A 27,610-nucleotide genomic window follows, 5' to 3' on the forward strand; every position below is an offset into this window, starting at 1 on the left:
GATCAACAGCCCAGTCCTTATTTTCTAGATTATTTTATTCAGAGATGCATATCTTCTCTCAAATGTGCTTGGCTATTTTATATGTGCCTGCTGTCCATGCCTGTCTTCCACAAACCCCCACCCAATATTTTACCCTTGGCTTCTTTCCCATTCTGTCTGAGTCAAGAATAGATTAAGATAGAATTGGCTTTTGGACTCTTTTGATGAAGGCTTCTTTCTGTTGACAAAGTTCTGGGAATAAAGACTATTGAGTTGACTGGTATATTATGTTCCAGTGAAAAATTCTAATACTGACAGCAGTAGTTCCACAAAAATCCCCAATCCACTTGCACCTATACTAAGATTTGGGTTGTGCCCAGGTGATCTCAGAATCATTTTGATCCAGTTTGTATCTAGTACTGATTGCCAATTGTTTCAAAATCCTGTGCTGACTTCATAACCTCCCCACACCCCCCAAATTTGGCTTTCATTCCTGGTTGCCTTTATTTTTGGCTTTTCTTTTGCCACATGCTGTGCACAAACCCTTTTCTAGGATTCCACAGGTTGAACTTTGGCTCTTGTAGTTAAGTTGCCTGTTACGCACCATGAACCCAAGGAACCAGAAACCGAGAAGTGTAATCATGGAAAACTTCTGAAGAACTAGATATTCATCCTCCTAAAGCAAAGTTTAAGTCTGGTTTAGAGATCTGATAACTGCTTTACCATTCAGCCCAAAGGTGGCCATGGCTGGGGCAGAAGCTGGTCCATGCTTAGCTGAAAAGATTGGGTTGGGGAGGAATTATGGCATCAGCCAAGTTGGGGTGAAGGCAGCACTTTGGAAGAACACTGTCCTGCCAGCAAGTTTCTTAGAGAAAGGGCTATAAATAACATTGTGAAGTATTATTAGAAAGGATTGTTAAAACAGTAAGGTGCACATGATTAATTTATGAGCAGATAGGAATAGGAGAGATGGAGGATAGAGCGTGATGGATGTTGCTCAACAATAACATTAAAGCAGGTAAAAGAAACATCCATGGAAAATGGAGAAGGGACAGAGGATAGAGAGGAACAAATGTGTGTCAGAGAAGGTCTTCCAGACTGGTTCCATCATAATCACCAGAGAGCTTAAGAATTTACCTCAAAGATTCTGACGGAGTGGGTTTGGGTTAGGACGCAAACAGAGTCCCACACCCCAATTCCCAGGTGAGGCTGATTAATGTTTAGATTTATGTAGTCATTGGTTTAGACAAGCAGTAGGCAAACTATAGCACCTGGGTCAAACCCAACTTGCAGCAACCCTGTTTAACAGCCCAGAGCTAAGAATGTTTTTTACATTTTTAAAGCATTATTTAAAAAAAGCAAAAAGAAGATAGGACAAAGTTGTAAGTGGCGTGTAAAGCCTAAAATATTTTCTTGCCCTTTACAGAAAATGTTTGCCTACCTCTGGTTTAGTAAGGAATAAATAAAAAGGATGTTACAGCTGGTGAAGAAGTAATGAGATCTGCAAGACTTCTACAATGAGTCACTCTCCCTACAGGTAAGGGGACATTTGCTTTCAGTGTGCTTCTTATTGGAATTGATGCACTATCATTTTTTCAACTCCTACTTGGTGTCAGGTGCTATCAGGTGTGTTATATTTGCAAAAACATATTAAGGTTATCGATAAGGAAGGGACCACATTGGGTGGCCCATTAAGGGGGTACTTAAAACTATTTCAACTCCTCCTTTGTTTAGCTAGGGGAGGAGCAGAGCAGAACTTGGAAGCTCAGGGAACACACTCCCAGTTATACAAATATAAGGCACTTACGTAAGCATGTATTATAATGAGATAAGGATGTGACTACAGTTTTTTCCTTTATAATTACTTCTTATTTTTATTTATTTAAAAATTTTTTTTGATTTTTTTAATTTAATTTTTTATTTTTAAAAATTTATATCCAAATTAGTTAGCATATAGTTGACTGCAGTTTTTGAAAAATGGCTTTATAAATGCTGTCTTACCTCTTGATATATGAATTTGCCCAGTAGGGAGAGGGAATACAGGGAGACAGGGCAAGGATATGAAGAAAGTGGATCACTTTGGGAAAAGATCTAATCCCAGGGATTTCTTGAAAAGGAAGGGCCCAAACTCAAGACCAGTCACCCAAACTCAAGACAAAGGCTCAGGTTTGTGGGCAAGGACTGTTTTTTATATGGTATGTGCCCCTTGTACCTCGTACTCCTGCCTCAGGATCACCAATAGGAGAGCAACAGCTGAGGATGGAGTGTGACTGAAGATCTATAGCATTGGTGTCTGTGTGGTGTTCCCCAGGTAATGCTATTGAGAAATCCATCCTGGCTCTATGGACAAGCACAGCCTTTTCAGAGCAATACCCTGGGAAAGAGATGGGTCATTTGGTTGAGGACAGGGCACTTTGGATTGAGTGAAACTTGGGAGTTTCTGGAAAACTCGTGGACAAAATAACTGTGTGTGAGAGAGATACTAGGCTTGAACAACTTGCCAAAAAACCCATAAAGCAAGATATCTTTTCTACCTTCAGTTTATATAGATGAGTTGCACACATTATTTCATTTATTCCCATATAAATGTGGGAAGGGAGCCATAGAGAAGTGAAGCAACTGACCCAAAGTGAGCACTGAGTGGGGGGTCAGAATCCCAACCCAGTCCTGCGTGATTCCAAAGCTACTTTCTTTCCATGTGACCCCACTGCCTCTGGCAGAGTCATGCATTATTAAGGAGGTCCTACAGGTAAGAAATCACTTTCAAACAAGAAAACTGAGACACAGAGAAATGAAGCCACTTGTTCAAGGTTGTTCAAATAATTACTAGGATTTCAATAGACCTGCTTCCAAAATAGGGAGATCTGAGTTTCCATAAACCTCTAAGAACTTCTTATCAAAAGGAATTGAGAATGTCAAATGGAGTATGTTGAAGCCTGTAGGTACAAAGGAGCATTGAGGGAAAGGGGAGCTTTGCAGAATGAGCACATTTCACTTTCCTTAATGACCTGCCAGCTGATGCCCACTTTGAAAGGGCTTTTAGAAAGCAGGAAGGTCTGAGTGGCTTTTGGCAGTTTTCCTCTGGAGAGTACCTATTTATTTATTTATGAGCTCTTTAAACATTAACTTGGCTAGTCTAAAGCAATCACTCCAAAATTTGGAGTTCATGGACTTAGGTCAGATATAGGAAAAGTCCTCTCCACCCAATCAGTACCCCAAGAGGGCATGAATCTAGGTTGATGCCCATTGTGGGCACCTGTGACCTGGCTACATTGACTTCTCAAATAGCTCAGCTACTCATGGCAGTGGAAGAGATGCCAAAGAAGGGGCTTGAAATCAACCAAATTGTCAAGTTCACGTCCCACTGCTCCATCTGAGAAGCTGCCGTGCCCCAAGAGCAGAGCCCAAAGCCTAAGATGTCTGCAAACCAGGGAGCTTTCAGAGCACTGTGGGTATAGCCCAGGCTTTCTCACCTGAGCAGCTTCCTGATGTGTTTCATGGAGAATTCCTGTTAAACTTCAATTTCTGAAGATGGTATGAAGTCGTGCCTGGCCCAAAGATGGTGGAATGCCTGGAGAAATTTATGAAATGTTCTTTGATGATGGTTAAGCACAGAATCTAATCATTTCTCAGGGGTAGTTTAGGCAACACCCTTCATGGAGGTGGAAAAAGGATTGGGGGACCTCTTGAATCTCTTGTCTCTGAGAGATCACAGTTTTGCCTGTAAGAGCTAACTGAGCAGAATGTCATTTAAATGTGACAGGAATTGAGTTGGGGCAGCCAGCCCAGATGGGGGCAATCAGGCTGTGATCTGGTCCTCAAATTATTCAGAGTTGGCTCTGTTTTCAGTTTCACCTTTCTGGCCTAGTTAGTATGAACATGAGTAAGAGGTACAGATGGACAGACAGGATACTTTTTGCCTTCTCTTCTAGTGTGGCCCATATCTGTAGTCAGAAAAGACAAATATTGTGGGCCTAGCCTATTCATCCACAAAGGGATGGTTATTTCTCTGCAGGTTAGAAGGTTAGAACTATGGAGAGACTTTAAAAAATTTCTTGCTTGAAGTCCTTGTTTTTAGGGGAAGAAAATAAAGCACAGAGAGGAGATATGATTAACTCAAGGCCAATGCAGAACAGAAGGAGCAAGGTTGAATCAGACCCCTGGCCTTCAGAGTCTCAGAAAAGAATCAGAAAAGAGAAGCCAATGTTCTCTCTTCTCAGTTTTCTTAACTGTGATGTCAGAGAGTCAGAAAGAAAGTTGACATCTTAAGTCCCAGCCATTTCTAATATTCTGTGCTAAATGGTTTCACTATAGGAAAATATTGACTGAAGCTGGGTCCCTGAGAGGCAGTTGCAGATAGTTTGATATTTTACACAGTAATGCTTTTATTTAGAAAAGGTATCATTGATTGCCAGTAGTTTTATGATCTGCTGTACTATCTCCCACTGCCTTTCTGAAATAGGGATATCATATTTAAATCCACAGTCTATAGCAAAAGGAGGGAGGAGCCTCAGTAACCCTTCATTCAAAAAACTTTATAGAGCTGCCATTGGGGTATAACGAAGAACACAGCCAATAAGTCCTCATGGTGTTTATAGAACCAGATATTTGTGGAGAACATATGCGGACTTAATTTTCTTGCTCTTTCTCTCACTTTTCAGTTGGTGAGAAACAGAAACACAGAAAAGGCATTCTCAGAGAGGTGGGGAGAGAGGGAGGGGAAGCAGAGGAGAGAGAGAATGAGGCATATAAGAAGGAGAAATGGAGAGAATATCTCCCAAAGGATGTTTGCAGAGAGGGAAATATTTGGCGGCTGCTTCTTCTTTTTAAAAATTAATTGTGGTTAGCTGAACTGTATCAAACTCCTTTAACTCTCTCAACTGCAGACTTTTCCACTTTCCGGTAAACTTGAGTTGCTATGGTGAGAGAGTGGCCTGGGACAAGTCAAACGTAAAACATTGGAAACAACACCCCAACGCCGTGCAACATATTGAATAATTAGAATGACCTGCCATGTGTTTCCCATTCCTTGCTACGAGTCGATTGCCTTATGATTTATCACCTGTTTTTCTAAGCAAAGCTTGAGCCCTCGTTCTCAGTTCCTCTTTCTTGAATGTGTTAAGAATGGTTGGGGGCACAGAAGGTAAGGAGAGTAGACAAATGTGTAAATGCACTGTTTTTCCTTCAGAAAGTTTTCTTAGACCTCTGGCCTTGTGGTATCTGTCCCCTCATATCACTCTCCCCCTTTGTACTACTAATGTAACACTGTTCACTTCTAGTACCTCTCAGGAATTAGTAGAACTAGTAAAATGTTGCTCTGAAGTCCACATCCAAACCACCCACTCTGCTTACATGGCACCCAGGCTTCACAAAGCACCTTCACATTTCATTTCATCCCATCTTCCCAATAACCTTGAGCAGCAGAAACAGCCAGCATTACCCTGTTTCCTACCTGCAGGAATGGAAATGGGCCCTGAGAGAGAGGTTAATGGCCTGCCCATAGTCACTCACATAGAAGTGGGTTCAAGCTTGAGTGTTCTGAATTCATGTCCATGGCTCAGCAGTTTTCTTCACAGTTCTGCTGTGTTGTCAATGATTTGTGAACTTGGAGGGCACAGGGCAATGAGCATTTGGCATGAACCAGAAAAGAGAAGAAAGCCTATTTTCTCTCGTCTCCATTTTCTCAACTGTAAAATAAGAGAGTTAGAGGGTTTACCTCTCAGGTCCCAACCATTTCTAATTTGGGAAAACATTGACTGGGTCTAGGTCTCTGGGAGGCAATTGAGGATAGTTCTATAACATTAAATATTTTATACAGTAATTTATTTATTTTAAAAAGTATCACTTATTCCTGTGTATATAAGACATTAATGTTAGCAATGTTAGCATTGTTGCTAACAGTTATAAAGAGGTATCTTCTTAAGGGCACTCAGGATTCAGGAGCTTGAGTAAGTTTTCAGATTGAAAATGTGATTTCATAAAAAGCTTCTGCATAGTGAGGGAAATAACCAACAAACTAATAGTCAACCTACAGAATGGGAGAAGATATTTGCAAATGATATATCTGGTAAAGAGTTGGTATCCAAAATATATAAGGAACTTATGAAACTCGATACCCCCAAGATGAATAATCCAATTTAAAAAAATGGACAGAAGACATAAATAGATATATTTCCAAAGAAGACATACAGATGGCTAATAGACACATGAAAAGACACTCAACATCACTCATCATCAGGGAAATACAAATAAAAACTACAATGATATATCATCTCATACCTGTCAGAATGGCTAAAAATCAACAACATAAGAAACAACAGGTGTTGGTGAAGATGTGGAGAAAGGGGAACCTCCTTACACTGTAGGTGGGAATGCAAACTGGTGCAGCCACTCTGGAAAACAGTATGGAGCTTCCCCAAAAAGTTAAAAATACAACTACCCTACAATCCAGCAATTGCACTACTAGGTATTTACTCAAAGGAAAAAAAATACTAATTCAAAGGGTTACATGCATCCTAATGTTTATAGCAACATTATCTACAATAGACAAATTATGGAAGCAGCCCAAGTGTCCATTGCCTGATGAATGGGTAAGGAAGATCAATAGAATATTACTCAGCGATAAAAAAGAATGAAATTCTTAGAATTATTCTAAGTGAACTAAGTCAGAGAAAGACAAATACCATATGATTTCACTCATCTGTGGAATTTAAGAAACAAGACAAATGAATAAAGGAGGAAAAAAAGAGAGAGGCAAACCAAGATACAGACTCTTAACTATAGAGAACAAACTGATGGTCATCAGAGGGGAGGTAGGTGGGAGGATGGATGGAGATTAAGGAGTGCACTTGTCATGTTGGGCACTGGGTGATGTATGGAAATGTTGGATCACTATATTGTACACCTGAAACTAATACTACCTAAGTGGAATTTAAATTTAAAAAAATAAAGAAAAAAGAAAAATATTTGATTTCATTGGTTTACCTAGAGGTGTTCAACCATAATGATGATGAGTCAGGATTTAATAAGACCAACAATACAATAACCAATAATAAAAATTGCTAGCATTTATTGGGCACAAAATAGAAAACATGTTTTCTGGATTATTCTATTTTGATCTCTCCTAACAGCTCATGAGTTAGGTAGTGTTGTCAGAAAGAAATGCTAAATGTCTTCCAACCATTAAAGGGTAGACCTAGGATTCAAACCCAGGAAGCCTGTCTGCAGAATTGGCTCTTTTGCCAATTAATTTTTTAAATTTACAGCAGGTGAGGTTCTGGTTAGGGAGCCAAGAGAGGGCACTTATCTTTATAGGCCAACCACTGAGGACACTGAGGGTTAGTTTCCATTTTCTTTGGAGATCTTAATTGGTCCACAGGTAACTGGTTGTCTTTGAGGGTTGCTTCAATCCTATAGGACTGATGATCTAGAAACAGCCCTGGGCAGTGGTGAAGACACTCAGAATTTCACCACTTGGCTTTCAGTTTCTTGACTCCTTTGGACCCCCACCCTCTATTATGACAACACAACATTACCTCAGATTCATTGTAATTCAACTGAATAGGTTACCATAAACCACATTCTAATGTGTTTTCCTGGGGAGGCACCCTGGGGTCACTCTGATTGGACTTGGGGGAGACTGGTATCCTTAATTAAATTTGTGAGGCATCCTGTTCTCCTTGACGGAAAATGGGGAGAAGCCCTACTCCCATCAACAGCACATTTACAACCAACTCCTGAGTGGTTTATTTCTGCAGATGGAGAATCTCAGTCATTTTATGTTCTTATTGTTTTCAATTTACTGACCAAATTCTGGGACTGGACCCAATTTGAGGTTTGTAACCTCTTGTGTGTTATTATAGAGAGAAGTAGGGCACAATTAATGAATTTCTCATTTTTGCCTCTGATTCAGACTCTGGTTTTTAAGTAGGACAGTTAGCTCTATATGGATGCATGTAGATGTATGTAGGTATATGTACATATGCACACAACACACTTATTCAGGAATATGCATATTTGGTCTAATATACTTTATCTCTAGAGGGAATCTCATTCTGACCTTTTTATACAGCTTATGTGCTGTGCTGTGATAGATTCATTTCCTACCCTTTCCTTTTCATTTTATTTACTTTTTTTGCTTTTGATATAGTTCTCTCCATCAAGTATTTTCATAACAAAAATTAGATAGAGTATGATTTATCTATCTAGTAATTAATTTAATTTAACACCACGTATAGAGTATACACTGTGCTGGACACTGTTCTGAGCACATTACAAATATTAACTGATGCAACACTGTTTATAACTCTTTGAAGAGGGTCCTATTAATGGTCCTCACTTTACAGACCAGGAAACTGAGGCAAGTTTTTCTTTTCTGCTGGGGAACTGGGTTTGTATGGGGGGAGCTGATATGCTTTGTTTGAGAGGTTTGTGTTTTGTTTTCTGAACAAAAAAATGATAAAAGACTATGATATGATAGAAAAAAAGAACAGCTATTCCTCTTGAGCAAGAAAAGCCAGAATCATCAAAGACTTGGATTTACTTAATGATGTACTGGTTTTATGGCTAAACACTTAAAGCTATTAAAAACACTTTTATTATTAAAATTCCTACAGGAAACATAACTTTGTTATTGTGATACTTAAATCTCTGGCTTCTCCTTTGAAACAATTATGTGCATAATGTGATTTTTAATAATCTGCGGTTTCTTTGGAATGCAAATATCATGTTCAAGCATTGAAAGATGTCCTTCTTAAGGCTCTGGACCTCCTTGCCTTTGCAAACAAGGTGCGGTTGCCCAGGAGACTTGGTCTCATTCCTCCAGGCGGCAGGGCTCCGAGGAGGGGTGGCTAACCACAGCTGAGCCCTCCGCTGACTCACAAGGTTTCTGCTTGGGTGATGGAGTCAGTCAAACCTGAGTTCATGAGCTGTGGCTTCAACCAGGATGTTAGTAAAGAGGGGCTGAGACATGAATATTTTCAGGATATTCTCTGGAGGTAAAATAGATTGCAGTTGGTGACTGACTTGTCGTGGGGGTGAGGAAGAGGAATCTGTTATAGAATTGGAATTGTCTGGATATTTGCCTCTAACTTCCTTGGGTTCAGGTACATCTGTATTCCTAGTGCCTACTATTGGCACCTGGTGAGCAACCAAGAAATATTTATTGGATATATGAATGAATGAGTGATGAGTGAAGACAGTGTGATCCAATGAAGTTCTGTGATTTATCCAGGGTCACATAACTATTTAATGGCAGAACTAACCTTGGAATCCAGGTAACCAGATAGTGTGTGAGAAAACCTTTGGCTTTATGTCCTTTTTTGTGGTCTCTCTCACCTCCCCTTCCAATTTTTAACTCTTTGAAGGCAGGGATTTCGTGAAAATCAATGTAACTAATGTTTTACTTGGCAGTGGAAGACTCAATCAAAGATGGATGTCTCTGTGCACACATTTGTTAGCCAGGATGTGCTTTTCTTTTGGGGACGAGAGAGAAGATACTTGGAGAAAGGCTGGGAATTAACAGATGCTGTAAGATTCTCAGGCTTTTCCACTGTGTCAAAAATGTCAACTTTAACTTTTTCATTATTTCCTTTCTTCTCCATTCCATTCTAGCAATGGCCCTATCTACCCTTTGCGTGGATTAATGCAATAGCCCCTTAACCTTCTACCTTTTCTCTTGTTATTCATGTGCTATTGACCTCCTGAAATAGAGTCATTTTAGCTTTGTCACTTATTAACAGGGCGACCTTGGCCAAGGCATTTATTTTTTCAGAGCCTGAGATTACTAGTTTGTCAAAAGTAGATAATGACAAAAAATGCCCTACTAATACTGTGAAAATTTGTTGAAAATAACTGTGAGAACCAGGCCAGACCACAAAGCCTGGGCCAGGCTAGAGGAGTGCAGAGACCAACCAGGCAGTCTTGGCAAAGGCAACTTCCTCTTTAGTTCACTATTGCCTCAGCTAGCAAACAATGCAAGGAGGTGGAGGGTGTATAGTGGTACAGGTGGTGGCATTTCCTCAGTGTATGCTCATAGTTCAGTGATTTGGGCAGCTTCTGGAGGTTTCAGTGATACAATTGAGGACAAGGCCTGTTTCTGGGTAAGGCTGCTGTGTAGATGCTAAGAGAGTTTCTTACTATTAATGCTATTACAACTTCTAGTGCAAGAATGTACACTCTGCTAGATATTTTTATACATCATGGTATTTGACCAACATGACAAAAATATCCCTATTTCACAAGTGTGGTACTGATAGAAATGTTAAGTAACTTACCCAAGACCACAAAATCAGGGTTCTTTCATTCCCAAGCCTTTCAGTTTAAAGTTAAGTTGTTATCAAACTACACACTCCTTAAGATAGCATCTGTGTCATATAAAGTGTTTTGTGCATAAGAAGTTCTTATTAGCCATTCTTTGATGCATGGATGGTAGACAACAACTTGTTTCATAGGTTATGGTTTAAAAATTAAGGGGCTTGGTAAGACTCTTAGAAAGTAATTAAGATGTCTGAGAAGACCTTCCTCTTGGAGATTTAGGCTGAAATTAAACTTCAAATTTGGGGTACAGAAGTAAGGAGGATATTTGGGAATACTCAGTGATTTACACTTACATAAGAAGCTTTGTAAAGAGAATGAGTACATAATGATCTCTGTGTGAGGTCTATGTGATAGCCAGGAAAAAGCAGTATGAATCAAAAGACAAAAAGAAATCAGAATGATACTGAAACAGTATCTCCCAAAGTGTGTTCCAAGGAACCATATATACAAGAAATACTATCTTGCAAAATCCTTCTTCAAAATAAGGTCATGATTAAATTTAGTCAACTCTTGAACAATGCAGGGTTAGAGGTGCTGGCCTGTGTGGTCAAAAATCTAAGTATAACTTTTGACTCCCTAAAAACTTAACTACCAATACCCTACTGTTGACTGGAAGCCTTACTGATAAAATAAAGAGTCGATTAACACATATTTTCTTCTATTTAATTTTATTTTTGAGACAGAGAGTGAGAGAGCATGAGCAGTAGAAAAGAGAGAGAAAATCTTAAGCAGTCTTCATGCCCAGTGTGGAGCTTGATGTGGGGCTCAATCTCACAGTCATGAGATCATGACCTGAGCCCAATCAAGAGGTAGACACTTACCTCATGCCAGTCAGAGTGGCTAAAATGAACAAATCAGGAGATTATGGAGGCTGGAGAGGATGTGGAGAAACGGGAACCCTCTTGCACTGTTGGTGGGAATGCAAACTGGTGCAACCACTCTGGAAAACAGTATGGAGGTTCCTCAAAAAATTAAAAATAGATCTACCCTATGACCCAGCAATAGCACTGCTAGGAATTTACCCAAGGGATACAGGAGTGCTGGTGCATAAGGACAATTGTACCCCCATGTTTATAGCAGCACTTTCAACAATAGCCAAATCATGGGAAGAGCCTAAATGTCCATCAAATGATGAATGGATAAAGAAATTGTGGTTTATATACACAATGAAATACTACATGGCAATGAGAAAGAAAGACATCTGGCCTTTTGTAGCAACGTGGATGGAACTGGAGAGTGTTATGCTAAGGGAAATAAGTCATACAGAGAAAGACACATACCATATGTTTAAACTCTTATGTGTGGGTCCTTAGAAACTTAACATAGGACCATGGGGGAGGGGAAGGAAAAAAAAGGGCTAGAGAGGGAGGGAGGCAAACCATAAGAGACTCTTGAAAACTGAGAATAAACTGAGGGTTGATGAGGGGTGGGAAGGAGGGTAGGGTGGGTGATGGGTATTGAGGAGGGCACCTGTTGGGATGAGCCCTGGGTGTTGTATGGAAATCAATTTGACAATAAATTTCATATTAAAAAGAAAAAGAGGTGGACACTTAACCAACTGAACCACCCAGGCGCCCCTCGATTAACATGTATTTTATATGTTATATATATTATATACTGTATTCTTATAATGAAGTAGGCTAGAGAAAAGAAAAAAGTTATCAAGAAAATCACAAGGAAGAGAAAATATATTTATAGTACTGTACTGTATGTATTGAAAAAATCTGCGAGTAAGTGGACCCATGCCATTTAAACCCATGTTGTTCAAGGGTGAACAGTACATATAGAAACAGAGCATAATATATACTATTGTAGTATAATTAGTGTTTTAAAAGCTGAGAATTCCTACCCTATCAATAACAAAGTCCTTTTTACTTTATTTAACCAGTATTCCCAAACATATTTAACACTTATGTTCTCCCTTCACACCCTACCATTTATTTACATACCAAGGAACTAATAGTTATCAGAGCCCACTTAGAAATATAGAAAGGAAATGGAGTAGTAGTTGAAAAAAAAAAAACTCCTTCTTTCTCTTTTTTATGCCTTCTTGCTCAGTATTCAGATAATTTTGTATTTGTTGATAGAGGTTGGTCTATTTCATCCATTCACTCAATAAATATTTACCAAGTTCCTGTAGATCTGAAGACATGATAAAACATGCTTTATGTTACTAGATCCTTGATTTCTCTTGTCCTCATGAGGAAGGTAAAAGAAAAGGGTGCAGGAGGGGCGCCTGGGTGGCTCAGTCGGTTAAGCGTCCGACTTCAGCTCAGGTCACGATCTCACGGTCTGTGAGTTCGAGCCCCGCGTCGGGCCCTGGGCTGATGGCTCAGAGCCTGGAGCCTGCTTCCGATTCTGTGTCTCCCTCTCTCTCTGCCCCTCCCCCGTTCATGCTCTGTCTCTCTCTGTCTCAAAAATAAATAAACGTTAAGAAAAAAAAAGGGTGCAGGAGTGCTGGGGATCATGGGTAATCAAGATGTTTCTCTCTTCACACATTTAGAAGGTATTAATGCCAAAATAATAAGAATCTAAATCTCTATTCTATTGCCATCAATAAGTTCAGTATTTTATTAGGGTTTTCTCCTCAAGCAATTTTTTTTGGAAACTTAAGGAAGCTATTCCCCAAACCCTCCCATCCCAGCCAGGCAATTTGATAGTCTCTGGCTCTGGGACAGCACTCCACTTCTGCTTGTCACTTCCTGCCATCCTGTTGGTTCTTTAGGCTGTTGTCTTTTTGTGTCTTCCCAAGGGCAAATATAAAAGTTTACTTATAAGACAGCTTAAATCTAGATTTAAGAAAAAAAATCTAATGCTGTGGGTCAATAATTTTGCTAGATGTACTCAATTTATATGCATAGACAGAATTTTTTATATCTCAGTCTGAAGCATTTGCAGATATGTGTGTGTGTGTGTACACACACACACACACACACACACACACACACACATATATCAGATCCCTTGGCATTAGCATTATACAAGATTCATCTTTGGTTCATCAAAATGTTGCTTCCAGAATTAAGGAATAGTCTACACTCTAAAATACAGTAGCAACCCTCCAAATAAGTTTTCCAACTTGAAAAAACTTAAGATCTTGTCTTCTATAGTGGATGCAATGTAAACATTTTGCACCAAAGAGTATTTCTGTAACAAGTGATGTGATTATGGGATTTTTCTTACATATATGAAACAGTAATGATCAGCTTGGCCAGGCTGGAGCCAAAAATACACTGAAAAAGCAATTTAAGAAATCCTTGGGAGATAAACTGTGCATTAATCTGACAATGGAGACTTCCTATCTTGAAGAAGCTATGAAGAGAAGAGATCATAGGTAATTTCATATCACACAATTTATATCTAATATGTATAATATTAGAAGTAAAATCTGAAAGGAAAAACCACTGCATCGATAGTATGACTGTCTTAGTCTGTGTTCTTCCTGGTATGAAGGCCTTGTAAAGATAATTATTTTGGGAAGTGATTTCAATGAACAGGAGTTGGGTTGGGACCATGAGACTGAACAGGGAAAGAGGGAAAGACAGATATCATTGAGCTGGTCACTGCTTTGGGTGACTGAGGCTTCGTCCTTCTGGGGAAGCCTCTAAGAAACTATAGAATAAGTTTCAGACTCTTTTGTCTTAATTCCAGAAGCAGGGTAGTTTAGCTATTGGTTCCTGTTCCCATTGATCAAAGTTGCCCTATGGGGTATTAGCTCTCTCACTTCCAGGTTTGCCCATATGTCAGATGACTAGTCAGTTCTCGTGGGTGAAGAGAAGCCCCAGGAAGAAAAATGAGACACACCAGCTACTGTAAAGTTCAGCCTGCATTCCCCTCTAAACCGTGCCATTTATTTATCATGTCACATTCAGCTAAGGTCTTTATCTGAAGCAGCTTCTCAGTTCAAGGGCCAATTGCTCAGAAAGCTATGGGCTGCCTGAAGAAAGCACAAATAATATGGAGAATAAGCTAAAATTAGCACAAATGAGATAGTCTTTGCCAAAGGTGGCTCTGCTCCTTCCCATTTTTTTTCTGGCTGCCCTCTATTTAGTATGCTTTGTGTATCAGACACTACATTAAGCACTTTACAAGGATTACCTACTTTGTTCAATCCTTATAAAGTGGACATTATTACTGTTCCTATTTGAGGGTTGGTTGACAGAAACAGATGTTGTGGATCAGCTATCTCAGTACATCCGTGCCTGTTGCCAAAGGGGTGAGAGGCTTAGACATTTGATAAATATGAGGACAAGTGACTATTTTTACTGAGGCTTGGAAAAGACCTAGCCAACCTCCATTATGCTGTTTCTTGACTCTCCTTTATTTTTCTTCTGAACATATTATTTATTGGTTTATCGATTTGCTTATCATTGGTCTCCTGCTACTAGAATGGAAGCTCCTTTGGATTTGGGATTTCATCTGTTTTGTTAGAATGATGCCTGGACCAGGGTGAGTAGTCAGTAATTATTCACTATTGAATGATAAGAGGAAAATGAGCTTTCATTGGTATGAGTTCAATGAAGTTTGTCTTGTTAAGAAATAAAAGAGGTGATAGACCCTGGGACAGGTAAGTGGCAAGTTGCTAAGTCTCAGGGAACAGGTATAGGTCTCTATTGGAAGCTCATAGACTCTGGAGTCAGTGATAAAGACAAACAGAGAAAAAGAATGAAATAGGAAAAGATGGGAAGGGATTCTTCATTCAGTGACTCCATCTATCAGTGTTTATCAGGCATTATCTGTTCCAATACATAGTAGAGGACACACTGGTTGGATACCATGTGATAAAATGTAGAGGAAAGAGCAAAGAGGGATCAGATACTGAAGAAATTTAGAGGAAGAAACAGGGTTGAATAAGGCTCTCAGTAGGATATTTGTAAGGGCCTGGCCTTCTCTCCAAAGCATCTGTGTGAGTGATTTGTGGTATGTGTTAGGGAAAAGGATTACAGGAAGTTTCACACTAGAGAGACCTGGAGAGAATTTGACTCTGTTGCCAAGTTTTCAGAGTCAAAGAGGGCAAAGCTAATGTTTTCTACTGATGTGGGTCATCACATGTCATCCAAATGGAGAGCAGCTTTGATTAAAAAGAAAAAAGGAAAGAAAGAAAGAGAAAGAAAGAAGGAAATAAAAAGAAAGAAATAGAAACTAACGATTATGTAAAAATTAGCTTCCTGAGGGTGAATTTCTGGAAAGTGGCAAGGTTTAGAAAACCTGATAGAGAAAATAAACAAAACAAGTTATCTTGGGCTTGGGGGATGTGGATGGTAGAGTTGGATGCTGTGTATTCAGCCAACAGTTGAACAAGAACGCTTTGTCCAGTGAATCACTGTTTTCTCCATCAAAGATGAACTGTCAGCTAGACCTGCAAAGGGTTCAAGGATCTCAGTGGTCTCAAGAAGAAATGTGCCCGCTCTTCCTTCTTTGTCCCTCTTCCACTGTTGTCTGCCATGTTGCATTCCTTGTCTGTGGGGTAGGGTGTGGCTCGGGTCTGGAGGCTGGAATCAGAAGAAACATTCCTGACTCACATGCAGCCATATTCCTTCCCTTTCTTTTGGTTCCAGAACTCTAGGGGACCAAATCCTGGGCTGGTATTTCTGGCCTTTTCTGAAACTTTATGTACTGTTCTAAAAAATTATATCACTGTTACATAAGTGATATAAGTCAAGCCAGGAACGTGCAGCCCAAGGAAGAAGTACATCTTATGTTTTGATTTCTTCTTTTCTTTTGGCAAAAACTTGTTGTTCCCATTCCTGCTAGGACAGAATTGAAGTCCACTTGATGTGGAGCGGGGAGGGGACCATTCTGCTTAATTGCACTTTAGCTTGGAGTCTGTTCCAGATGCTCTGTTGGTTGCAGAGAAGCCACCGTGGGAAAACACAGTGTGGGTAGGCCTGGGCATGCACAAATGAGGTGCTCTGGCCCACATGCTGCCTCCCACAAGATTTTCAGCCAGAGCCAATTCTCCTTAGGGACCTGGATTACAGAGTTGATGAGACCTCACTGGTACATGGTGCCTAGAGCTCTGTCTGAGTTAGGGGTGAGTCTGAATCGAGGAAATATTTCTGCCTAGTAGAGGTTACATGTATTATTGAGCAGGTTATGAAATTGGTATAATTTATGTGATCAGCCTTCTTCCAGCTACCCAGGCTGCAAAAATTAGTGCCATTTAAAAATTCCTCCCCTTCCTTTATGCCCTATATGGAAGCAGTCACTAAGTCCTGCATTAAGATAAATCCCTCCCAGTGATTCCTTCCTTTCTCTTCCATGCCAAGCCATCTCTATGGTGCAGCTCTGGGCTGGGAGATGGCTGGAGGAAGCTGAGAGTGGACTCTGGAGAAAGACATTCGGGATGTGCCTTTGGGCTATGTCACATGACTTGGACAAGCTTAAAGTCCCTGTCTTTCAAGCTATTCTTAAAAAATGGGATTGTAACACTTCTCACTTTGCAGGGCTATTGTGAAGATCAAGTGAAATGTCATAAGAATGCAGGGACTAAACAGTGTAGTCCAGATTGTTCTTTTAGAAGCGACGATTAGTAGAAAAATGTTTATAAGGACATGCACCAAAAGGTTGTTAGTACTTTTACATTGAGGTGGTGGGATTTATGGCCTCTCCCCACCCCCAACTTGCATGTTTGTGCTTTTCTATATTTTTTAAATCTCCATGATGAAAATGTACTACTTTTGTACCAAAAATCATAAATATGAATTAAAACTCTACCAAACCTTTAATAACCAGCTGAGATGAGACTTCTTTCATTAAAACTTTCCAGGTGCTTCCGAGGCACCTGGATGGCTCAGTCAGTTAAGTGTCTGACTTCTGCTCAGGTCATGATCTCACGGTTCATGGGTTCAAACCCTGTGTCGGGCTCTGTGCTGACAGCTCAGAGCCTGGAGCCTGGTTTGGATTCTGTGTCTCCCTCTCTCTCTCTGCTCCTCCCTCACTCATGTTCTCTCTCTCTCAAAATAAACATTTAAAAAATTAAAAAAAAAAAACCTTTCCAGATGTTCCCGTTGACAAAGATCCCTTTCCAAACAAGTTACTGAGTCATTTTGAGATGGAGATGCTCACCTATAAAATTGGGGGGGGGGGTAATAAATTTCAAATGGAAAAAATATATACACTATTATGTATTTATAATATGGATATTATAAATACCCTTACACACACACACACATACACAACAACAACAACAATAAACACACTCTTCTCTGCCCTCCTCTCTCTGGGATGTAGAGATCATGCCTGGGCAAGAGAAAGTGCTTAATAAACACACTCTTCTTTTTCTGAATACCAGAAATACTTTGTATCTCTCTTGTAGCACTTACTGTATTTTACTTTGTATTATGGTTATTTGTGAACTTCCTATATCTGCTCTAGATTATGAGCCCTGTGAAGGCAACAGCTGCTGTATTCTATTCATCTTTTACCACAGAGGGCTTAATGTCTCCTTCCTAGTAGCTGCCAAATATACTCATTGAATGATTGAATGCCTAGGTAAAGGAAGAGGCCTCAGAGTATAAAGACATGACCTCTAAGGCAAAGACATGCCCCCTCAGGGATTCAGATGCTCACTGTCTGACACTGGGCCCACCGGTGTAGTTGCTCAACAAATGTTTGTTGATTGGGTGAGTATGTGTGGCAGCAGGGACCCAGGTTCCTGTGCAGGAAGCTGGAGACCAGGTGAACACACCTGGCCCACTGACAGTGACACAGGTGTCTGTGAAGAGGTTTCTTCTTTGAATTGAATGGAGTTTGAAACTCAGACAGCTGTCCAGGGCCAGTCCCTTCGACTGTAGGACATGCCCCTGAGTGCTAAGGAGAGGAGAGAGGGGAGAGGGGACTGCAAATGAAAGAGAAAATGAAGGAAATGAAATGGAAAGAGGGCTGGGAAGAAAGTCTTGAAAAACTGAGGAGGAGCAGACAGTCCTGCTTTGGTAACAGGTTTGGAAGAGGGATTCTCCTCAGGTTGGAATTCAGTGTCACTGACATACACCTCCTATTGATGACATCGGGCCAGAAGGACTTTGCTGGACATCTACAGGCAGACCAAGGCACGTTCATGGAGTTTTACAAACCTAGAGCAGGAGAGAAAGAAAATGAAGGTGCCCCACAGAAATTGAGAGGGCTGGGAAATATGGTACTGTACAAGTGCTTTCTAAGAACTCTCATAACCAGTTGTGTGGAACTTTTCATGAAAAATGGAGATTTTTGACAGATTAAATAGAAGTGGGCAGAACCTGAGTAATGCTAGTTATCCTATTACTATGGTGCTCTTTTCCCCTTTGCTAATGCAGCCCAAGAAACAAGTGATATATATTATTACGATATACATTATTATGTGTATTCATGGAGTGAAGAGGTAGTTTGAAAGAAAGAAAGAAAGAAAGAAGAAATGCAGAAAAGATAATGACTCATTGACAGAACAGGTGTGCCAACAGAGACACAAGAAAGAATGAAGGTAATCCCTGGATCTTATTGTAGTATACATGGCCATTTATAGCTCAGTAGAAATCGTGGGACAAAACCTCAGTGTTCTGGGCCATTCAGTGGGCTCCCATCACCTCATGTGATGTCAGTGGGGCCAGGACTGTGAAGAGGTGGGACTTTGAATGTTCACGGATATTTTCTCCAACATTCTTTGTCAAAAGTTTCGACTATCAATGCCTATCTATTCTCTAGGATATTTGTCTTGGGAAGGAAATATCATATGAGGCCGGTATTTGTATGTATATATATGTGTGTGTGAATGTATATTTATTTATGCATGTGTATGTAGGTAGATCAAGAAAAAATAAAAAAAATATTTGTAAATACCTATTATGCATATGACAAAATATCGATGATATGCTTGGTAAGACCAGACAAAAAGAAGAACTAAATCAATTAAATCTTTGAATAGAACTTCAAGATAGCATTGAAGGAGGTGTTACAGAAGACAGAGGAAAAAGTATTTTTTGATCACGTTTCAGATTTCATCACTGTTTCACATATAGCATTTCTTCTGATTCTGTGACAACACTGTGAGGTGGGTAGAGTATCACAGTCCAATCTTATAGATGAGCAAACATGTCAGAAGGGTAAAGGGGTTTGTGCATAGTGATTGGCAGGTGGGGAACTGAGCCTAGGTTTGTAGACTCAAAATCTCTTGTTCTTGTGCTATTGCACTAATAAGTAGTAACATTTTGTACCTTATCTCTCATTGTATCTCTTTTATATAAAACATTTTATATCTTATATATGTTATTTATCTTAGATCTTACCATTCTGTCAGCAACTCTGGGTGCTATTCTGATAGAAATAGAAAGACTGTTTCTCCCGAGAATGGCATTTATATATTTATAGACTGTTTCTCTATTTATGATTTCCAATAAAACTTTTGGACATAAAGTTTTTCAAGAACATTATTAGGGACAAATTTAAGGTGATATTTTAGTTATTATTCTGGAAATCCTGTGATCACTTTGACTTTGTATCTCACTGATGACACCCCCATATCCATAGATGGTTCTTCACTGTATTGTTTGTTTTGGGGTGTTGAGTTTGATAAGTTCTTTATAGATTTTGGATACTAACTCTTTTTCTGATATGTCATTTGCAAATATCCTCTTCCATTCTGTCAGTTGCCTTCTAGTTTTGCTGATTGTTTGCTGTGTAGAAGCTTTTCATCTTGATGAAGTTGCAATAGTTCATTTTTGCTTTTGTTTCCCATGCCTGCAGAGACATGTCTAGTAAGAAGTTGCTGTGGCTGAGGTCAAAAAGACTTCTGTCTCTTTTTTCCTGTTGGATTTTAACGGTTTCCTGCTTCACATTCAGGTTCTTCATCCATTTTAAATTTATTTTTGTGTACGGTGTAAGAAAGTGGTCTAGCCTAATTCTTCTGCATGTAGCTGTCCAGTTTTCCCAGCACCATTTGCTGAAGAGATGGGTTTTTTTTTTCCATTCGATGTTCTTTCCTGCTTTGTTGAAGATTAGCTGGCCATACATTTGTGGGTCCATTTCTGGGTTCTCTATTCTATTCCATTGATCTATGTGTGTGTGTGTTTGTGCACACACACTCTCTTGATGATTACAGCTTTGTAATACAGCTTAAAGTCTGGAATTGTGATGCCTCCAGCTTTGGTTTTCCTTTTCAACATTACTTTGGCTATTTGGGGTCTTTTCTGGTTCCATACAAATTTTAGAATGGTTTATTCTAGCTCTGTGAAGACAGGTGATGTTATTTTGATATGGATTGCTTTGAATTTGTAGATTGCTTTTGGGTAGTATCGACGTTTTAACAATATTTGTTCTTCCAATCCATGAGCATGGAATGTTTTTCCATTTCTTTGTGTCCTCATCAGTTTCTTTCATAACTTTTCTATAGTTTTAAACACACATATCTTTTACCTCTTTGGTTAGGGTTATTCCTGGGTATCTTACAGTTTTTGGTACAATTGTAAATGGGAGGAAAACTTAAAAAAAACTTGGGTGGTTCTCGCTTCAACAGCACATTTACTAACATTGGAACAATACAGAGAATATTAGCATGGCCTTGCACAAGGATGAGATGTAAATTTGTGAAGTGTTCCATATTAAAAAAAAAAAAAAAGCTTGGGTGGCTGTGCTGGGCATGAAGATATGCCCCTAAGGTTTCCTTGGGGGGAGGATTTGTTACCCTTGGTTCTAGGATTGATGTCAGTAGACAACCTTGAGCAGTCAGCCCCTTTGACAGCTGCCTCACCCAAAGGCACATCATTCCTGGGGATAGCCCACTTCCAATGACCAATTAAGGCAGAGGGTAAAAGTGCAGCTACTTGGGCCCATTCAGGCCAACTCTGAAGGGTTATTTGCTCCTGTGTTCCTTCTGGAGTCAGCTGAGGCTGCTGGACCCATATTGCAGTTGGATTTCTCTCTGTGCCCACTTCTGCTACCTTTCTCTCTGCTCCAGATGTGTGGATCCCAGAGGCATCCCCTACTTAACATCCTGAACCCTGAACTCTTTCTCACAGTCTACTTCTTGGAGAGCTTGAACTGCAACAGTTCAATTTATCTATGCTTCTTTTGGAGCAGGGGTTGGTAGTTTTCCATAAATGGCCAGATGGTAAATATTTCAGTCCTTGCATTCCAACCCTGCCTTTGTAGTGTGAAAGCCACCATAGATAACATGTGGATAAATGAGCATGGCTGTGTTCCAATAAAACTTTATAAAAATAGGCAGGTGGCTGGATTTGGCATATGGATGTAGTTTGCCAGAGAATTACTAATTGCTGAGAATTACAGATTCATTTCAGATGATTGGAGAATTCTGGAGAAGTCCTGATTAATTTCTTCATGTCCAATATTGCATAAGTTACAAAGCAGCTCTTTATTGTGCATACTGAGTGCTGAATGCTGGATAAAGCCAGTAAGATACACTCCTAACAGAGCTAACAGCCCATGAATACAGTTTCAACACAAGACAGATTTATGATCTAATGCTAGAAGGTACTTTTAGAGGTTGTCTTCTGCTTTAGGCAGAGTTGTTCCCCTTTAGCCTGGTTCATTAGCAGCTTGGCATCCCCTTCTCAGGATCCATGGAGATGGAGGAAGAAGACTCCCAAAGGGAAGAATGAGGGAAGGAAATGACCAAGACCTCTGCCAGCACTTTTGCATGTTATTTCACTTCCTTCACACAAACTGTGGGTATTAGCATCCCCATTTTGCATAGGAAGAGATTGCCTTGGAGAAAGTAAGGGGGTCTTCTCTGCACACCTTGTAAACAGTGGAACTGATTTTAAACCCAGGCATGTGGGACTTCAGAGATGATGCCCTTTCCACTCCCCCAGGCTGACCTGCCAGCTTGGCCTTGGACTGGAGATAGTTCTTTAAACCTGATCATTTCTGCCTAAGAGTGTTTGGCACAAAGAGCTGAATCCTGGACCAACTCTCATGGCTCTGTTCCTGGTGTTCATTGGAGGCTGAGTTTCCACATTCTTGCCATTAGCAGCCAGCTCTGAACTGTGGCATCTGATGAATTGAAGCTTTTGGATGCCTGGGCCTGGCTGGGTGGTGCTGGCTTTGAAGTTCACTTTCGATCCTTGCAGGTATGAGCATGGTGCCCCCCCCCCCCACCCCCTGCACCAAGCCCTATCACCTTCGTTCTGTCAGGCAGCTGTCATCACCCCATAGGGCTTTTCTTCACAGCCTGTTGTCAGGAAGCTGGCCAACTCCTTGGGAAGGTGAGAGAGGAAATTAGGAGGCTGGGGGCTGGAGGGAATCATGCTATCACTATGCTCTTACCCTAGGGCTGATGGAAATAACACTGCTCGGGCAGCTGGGGAGATCTGGCTGAAGCCCAGGCTCTGCTGCACATCAGCAGTGTGGTCCTGGGTAAGTCCCGTAATGTCTTTGAACTGCTTCTTACCTGTATAAAGAGGGTAAATGTTCTGGCTTGCCTACTTACTGCATGGTGAAGTTGTAAGGATCCACCTGAGTGACACGTGAGAGAAAGCAGCTGGAGAAGAAACAGGGCATAGTTCAGTGGTTCTCACACGTCAGTAAGAACCACCTGGAGGCTTGTCAAAATGAGAATCCTGGGGCCACTTTCAGAGTTTCTAATTCAGTCGACCTGGGGTGGGACCTGTTCTTCAAGACCCCTTTCTTTTCTTTTCTTCTTTTTTTTTTTAATATGAAATTTATTGTCAAATTGGTTTCCGTACAACACGTTCTTCAAGACCCCTTTATTTTCTTTTTTTTTTTTAATATGAAATTTATTGTCAAATTGGTTTCCATACAACACCCAGTGCTCATCCCAACAGGTGCCCTCCTCAATGCCCATCACCCATTTTCTCCTCTCTGCCATCCCCCATCAACCCTCAGTTTATTCTCAGTTTTTAAGAGTCTCTTAGGGGCGCCTGGGTGGCTCAGTCGGTTAAGCGTCCGACTTCAGCTCAGGTCACGATCTCGCGGTCCATGAGTTCGAGCCCTGCGTCAGGCTCTGGGCTGATGGCTCGGAGCCTGGAGCCTGTTTCGGATTCTGTGTCTCCCTCTCTCTGCCCCTCCCCCGTTCATGCTCTGTCTCTCTCTGTCTCAAAAATAAATAAACGTTAAAAAAAAAAAAGAGTCTCTTATGGTTTGCCTCCCTCCCTCTCTAACTTTTTTTCCCCTTCCCCTCCCCCATGGTCTTCTGTTAAGTTTCTCAGGATCCACATAAGAGTGAAAACGTATGGTATGTGTCTTTCTCTGTGTGACTTATTTCACTTAGCATAACACTCTCCAGTTCCATCCACGATGCTGCAAATGGCATGATTTCATTCTTTCTCATTGCCAAGTAGTATTCCATTGTATATATAAACCACAATTTCTTTATCCATTCATCAGTTGATGGACATTTAGACTCTTTCCACAATTTGGCTATTGTTGAAAGTGCTGCTATAAACATTGGGGTACAAGTGTCCTTATGCATCAGCACTCCTGTATCCCTTAGGTAAATTCCTAGCAGTGCTATTGCTGGGTCATAGGGTAGATCTATTTTTAATTTTTTGAGGAACCTCCACACTGTTTTCCAGAGTGGCTGCACCCATTTGCATTCCCACCAACAGTACAAGAGGGTTCCTCTTTCTCCACATCCTCTCCAGCCTCTATAGTCTCCTGATTTGTTCATTTTAGCCACCCTGACTGGCGTGAGGTGATATCTCAGTGTGGTTTTTGATTTGTATTTCCCTGATGAGTGACATTGAGCATCTTTTCATGTGCCTGTTGGCCATCTGGATGTCTTCTTTAGAGAAGTGTCTATTCATATTCAAGACCCTTTTCAAATTTCTTTTTCATGAAGCCTTTCTTAGGTACTATAGTTCCAGCTGGTCTCTACTCTAAATGTGTAAACTGGGATGTCCCATGGTTTGTACTCCTGTGGAATGGCACCCATGGTGAGCCCAGCAGTGGCTGCCTGGAGTGCTCTCTTGGGCAGGATGCTGGAGCCACATCCTGGCTCAAGGCAGAGTGCCAGCACTTATTCACATAGGTGTAGACAGGGAGGTGGCAGCATGCATAATAGATATTTGTCATCCCTGACTTAGAGACTCTTGTGTATTTTCTGTGTGCTGGGCTTGTCTTTACAATTAAATTATACACTTCTTGATGACAGATGCAATGTCTTTTACTGCTGTCTCTTCTGTGATACTTGGCTTCAAACAAATCACCCTGAGCTCTGAACTCCCTGAGCACAGGGCTGTCTGTGTCCTGCTCATTTTGACCTCCGAGGACTAGCACAGTGGTGCCAGGTCATGTTAGTGGCTGCAAATATTCTTTGCTCAATCAAATAATAATTTTAAAATACTGGAATAATGTTCCCCAAGTTTTTGTTCTGGCTACAATTTAACGACTTTCAATCTAATCTACATTATTGACACGCTCTCCACTATTTTCTTAAGTCCAGGCAATCAACAAACCAATAAATCAGGCCATGATTTGCAGTGTTTGTCAATTTTTGTGGTGAAAATACTTCTGCCTTGTTGATTTCGAGCTTCCAGAATGACACCATTGAATACAGAGTTGGGAAGAGGGGCGCAGCAGCACACCCCTCTACAGGTTTTCCACTACACACACACATAGATGGAAATAACCTCCAAGCACAAGTAAATGTAAACCTATTAGGAAGTGATAGTTTTTGAATATTTATTACCTTTTAACAATATTACTGATTTGTTCGTAAGTTTGCATGATTTAATGATTAATAATGGCCGTGCTTGACACCCGGTCTGCATGATTCCTAAAACTGTAACAACTGGTTCTCGTGAGTTCTCTTGAGCACACCACTGGATGAATTGGTATAGGTCTGCAGAAGTTAGGACTTTTTTGGTTGCAAGTAATAACAGTTTACCAAATAAATTGCCTAAGCTGAGAGGAATTATTTTGCCTTACAAAATTTATTTTTAATTTTTTAAATGTTCATTTATTTTTGAGACAGAGAGAGACAGAGCATGAGTGGGGGAGGGTCAGAGAGAGAGGGAGACACAGAATCTGCAACAGGCTCCAGGCTCTGAGCTGTCAGCACAGAGCCAGACGCGGGGCTCGAACTCACAGACCACGAGATCTTGACCTGAGCTGAAGTCGGAAGCTCAACCGACTGAGCCACCCAGGTGCCCCATTGCCTTACAAAATTTAAAGCATACAGAAGGGTAAGGTATGTCTGGCTTCAGGCCAGGTGTCTTTAGGACCTGTTCTTTTTTTCTGTCAGCTTTTCTGTCTTCTACGTGATGTCAAGTTGCCCACCTACAGCTCAGGCCTCCTTGTCTGAGGTTTCAGTCATCCAGAAAGAAACAAGGCCTTGGCCTTACTGCTTCTGTTTATGTTCTCTGTTTGTCCCTGGGCCAGGGTCCAGGGCTGGGAAGTGTGAAGCTCTCTGCTGGGGACTCAGTTGTTTCTCCTCACCATCAATGCATATGTTGACACTCCACCCTCCAGTGTGATGTATGAGGATAGGGTTCTTGTGATGAGATTAATGCCTTTATAAGAGAGCTTTCTCTTTCTGTCAAATAAGGATGTAGTCAGAAGGCAGCCATCTATCTGCAAGCCAAGAAGAGAGGCCTCACGGGGAACCAAGTTGGTTAGCACCTTCATCTTGGGCTTCCCAGCCTCTAGATGGTAAGAAATAATTTCTTGTTGCTTAAGCCCCCCAATCTATGGCATTTTGTTATGGAACCCCACACTGACTAAGGCTTTTCTTCTCCAGGCTGAACCTGACAGATCCAAGCATCTGGACTGAGAAAGGAAAGGGGTTTCCTCAGAGGAAATTCCAGGTATCATTACTGGAAGGGTGATTGGAAGCAGACAGCAAAACAAACATCCATCATAAGTTCTCCCTCTCTCTGGGCAGAAGAAATAGTTTCCTGGCTCAGAGGGTTCAGGTGTCAGGACAGCCTTTCTGGATATATGATTGGATCACTCCTTTTGTGTATAAGGGGGGAAAATAGGAGAGGAAAAGAATAGAAACCTGATAGGGTAGCCACAGTCTAAATATTCCATGATTTGAGGGCTTGATTTTTTCTTTTTAAGATTTTTAAAAGATATCTTTAAAAGATAATTAAACAGTTAAAAAATGTTTATTTATTTTTAAGAGAGAGAGAGAGAGGCAGGAGAGAGGGAGACACAGAATTCAAAGCACATTCCAGGCTCTGAGCTGTCAGCACAGAGCCTGATGTGGAGCTCAAACTTACAAATCATGAGATGGTGATCTGAGCCAAAGTTGGATGCTTTCCTGACTGATCCACCCAGGCACCTCTGTGGTTTGCTTTTGACAGGGGGTTCAAGGCAAGCCACCTGAGAATGTGCCACTTTGGCATGTGGATTATTTCAAGCTTATGACAATCAAGGCCCAAAGGACTCAGGAAGAGCTTTATACCTCTCCCTTAACTGCCTAAAAGAATTTAGTTAGGGGATCTGGTCCCAAAGAGGGCTATCACCAGAGATAACCTCAAGGTTGGGCTAGGTGTGGTAGACTGGGGTAGGGGGAAGGGGCCTGTTTGGTCAGATTCCTCTCTGTGTTCTATTGTCTGTGCATGGCACAATAAACTTTTTTTTTCCACCAAACATTTGCTCTTCCCACCTTCCTGTGAATTGTCTTCTTTCCCTTTGAAGCTCAAGATTCCTTCCCCCTTCTCCTTAGCTTAGGATGGCATATAAACCTCAGTTGCTTCACTTTCTTTGAGCCTCATAGCTTCAGGATTTCTGGATGTAGAAAATTAAATTTGTTTTTCTCCTATTAATCTGTGTTATGCTAATTTAATTATTAGACCAGCCAAAGAACCTACAAGGGAAGAAAGGGAAAGTTTTCCTCCCCTATACCTCCCACCAGGGGAACACAGCAATATGTTTCTGGCACAAAGGACTGTTGAGAATGTTGCTCTAAGAATCCCAGGGCTCAAACTTTAGCTACTTGGGTGAGAAGCTTGTGCTTTTACAAGTTGAGAGCTTGTGGAAGCTCTAAAAAGAAGTATCTTTACTGGGGAGTATCTTGCTGATATTAGGAGCATCTTGCTAGGGGTTTGGTGTGAATTCTAGACTGACCAGCCACTCTTTTTTTTTTAAGACACCACTCTTAAAGACCCATCACTATTAGGCCACTAGAAGGCTCTTGGATTTGGTGTGTGAAATTACATAGGTGCCTAGAAAAATGAGTGCAATGTGAGGTCACAGACAGTATCTCCACCAGGAAATTTTGGAAGAAAAAGAGCTGGGGTTAGCAGTGGGCAGGTAAGATATAGCGTTTTTTTGTTTTTTTTTTTAATTTTTTTTAAAAATGTTTATTTATTTTTGAGACAGAGAGAGACAGAGCATGAACGGGGGAGGGTCAGAG

General features: G+C 40.7%; 1 long non-coding RNA gene and 1 other non-coding gene across 2 annotated transcripts; one reads left to right on the forward strand and one right to left on the reverse strand.

Annotated features, from left to right (window-relative positions):
• Positions 1 to 2,158: 2,158 nt before the first annotated feature.
• LOC122201004 lies at positions 2,159 to 5,662 on the reverse strand. The gene is made up of 3 exons (XR_006194037.1): positions 5,491 to 5,662; positions 3,453 to 3,550; positions 2,159 to 2,353 (listed from the first exon to the last, which is right to left on the reverse strand). It is a non-coding gene; the product is annotated as an uncharacterized LOC122201004 (long non-coding RNA).
• Positions 5,663 to 20,766: 15,104 nt separating this feature from the next.
• LOC122201483 lies at positions 20,767 to 20,872 on the forward strand. The gene has a single exon (XR_006194193.1). It is a non-coding gene; the product is annotated as a U6 spliceosomal RNA (small nuclear RNA).
• The last annotated feature ends 6,738 nt before the right edge of the window (positions 20,873 to 27,610 follow it).

Source organism: Panthera leo, chromosome D1, assembly GCF_018350215.1.
Source record: "Panthera leo isolate Ple1 chromosome D1, P.leo_Ple1_pat1.1, whole genome shotgun sequence".
In the NCBI taxonomy this organism is placed as follows: domain Eukaryota; kingdom Metazoa; phylum Chordata; class Mammalia; order Carnivora; family Felidae; genus Panthera; species Panthera leo.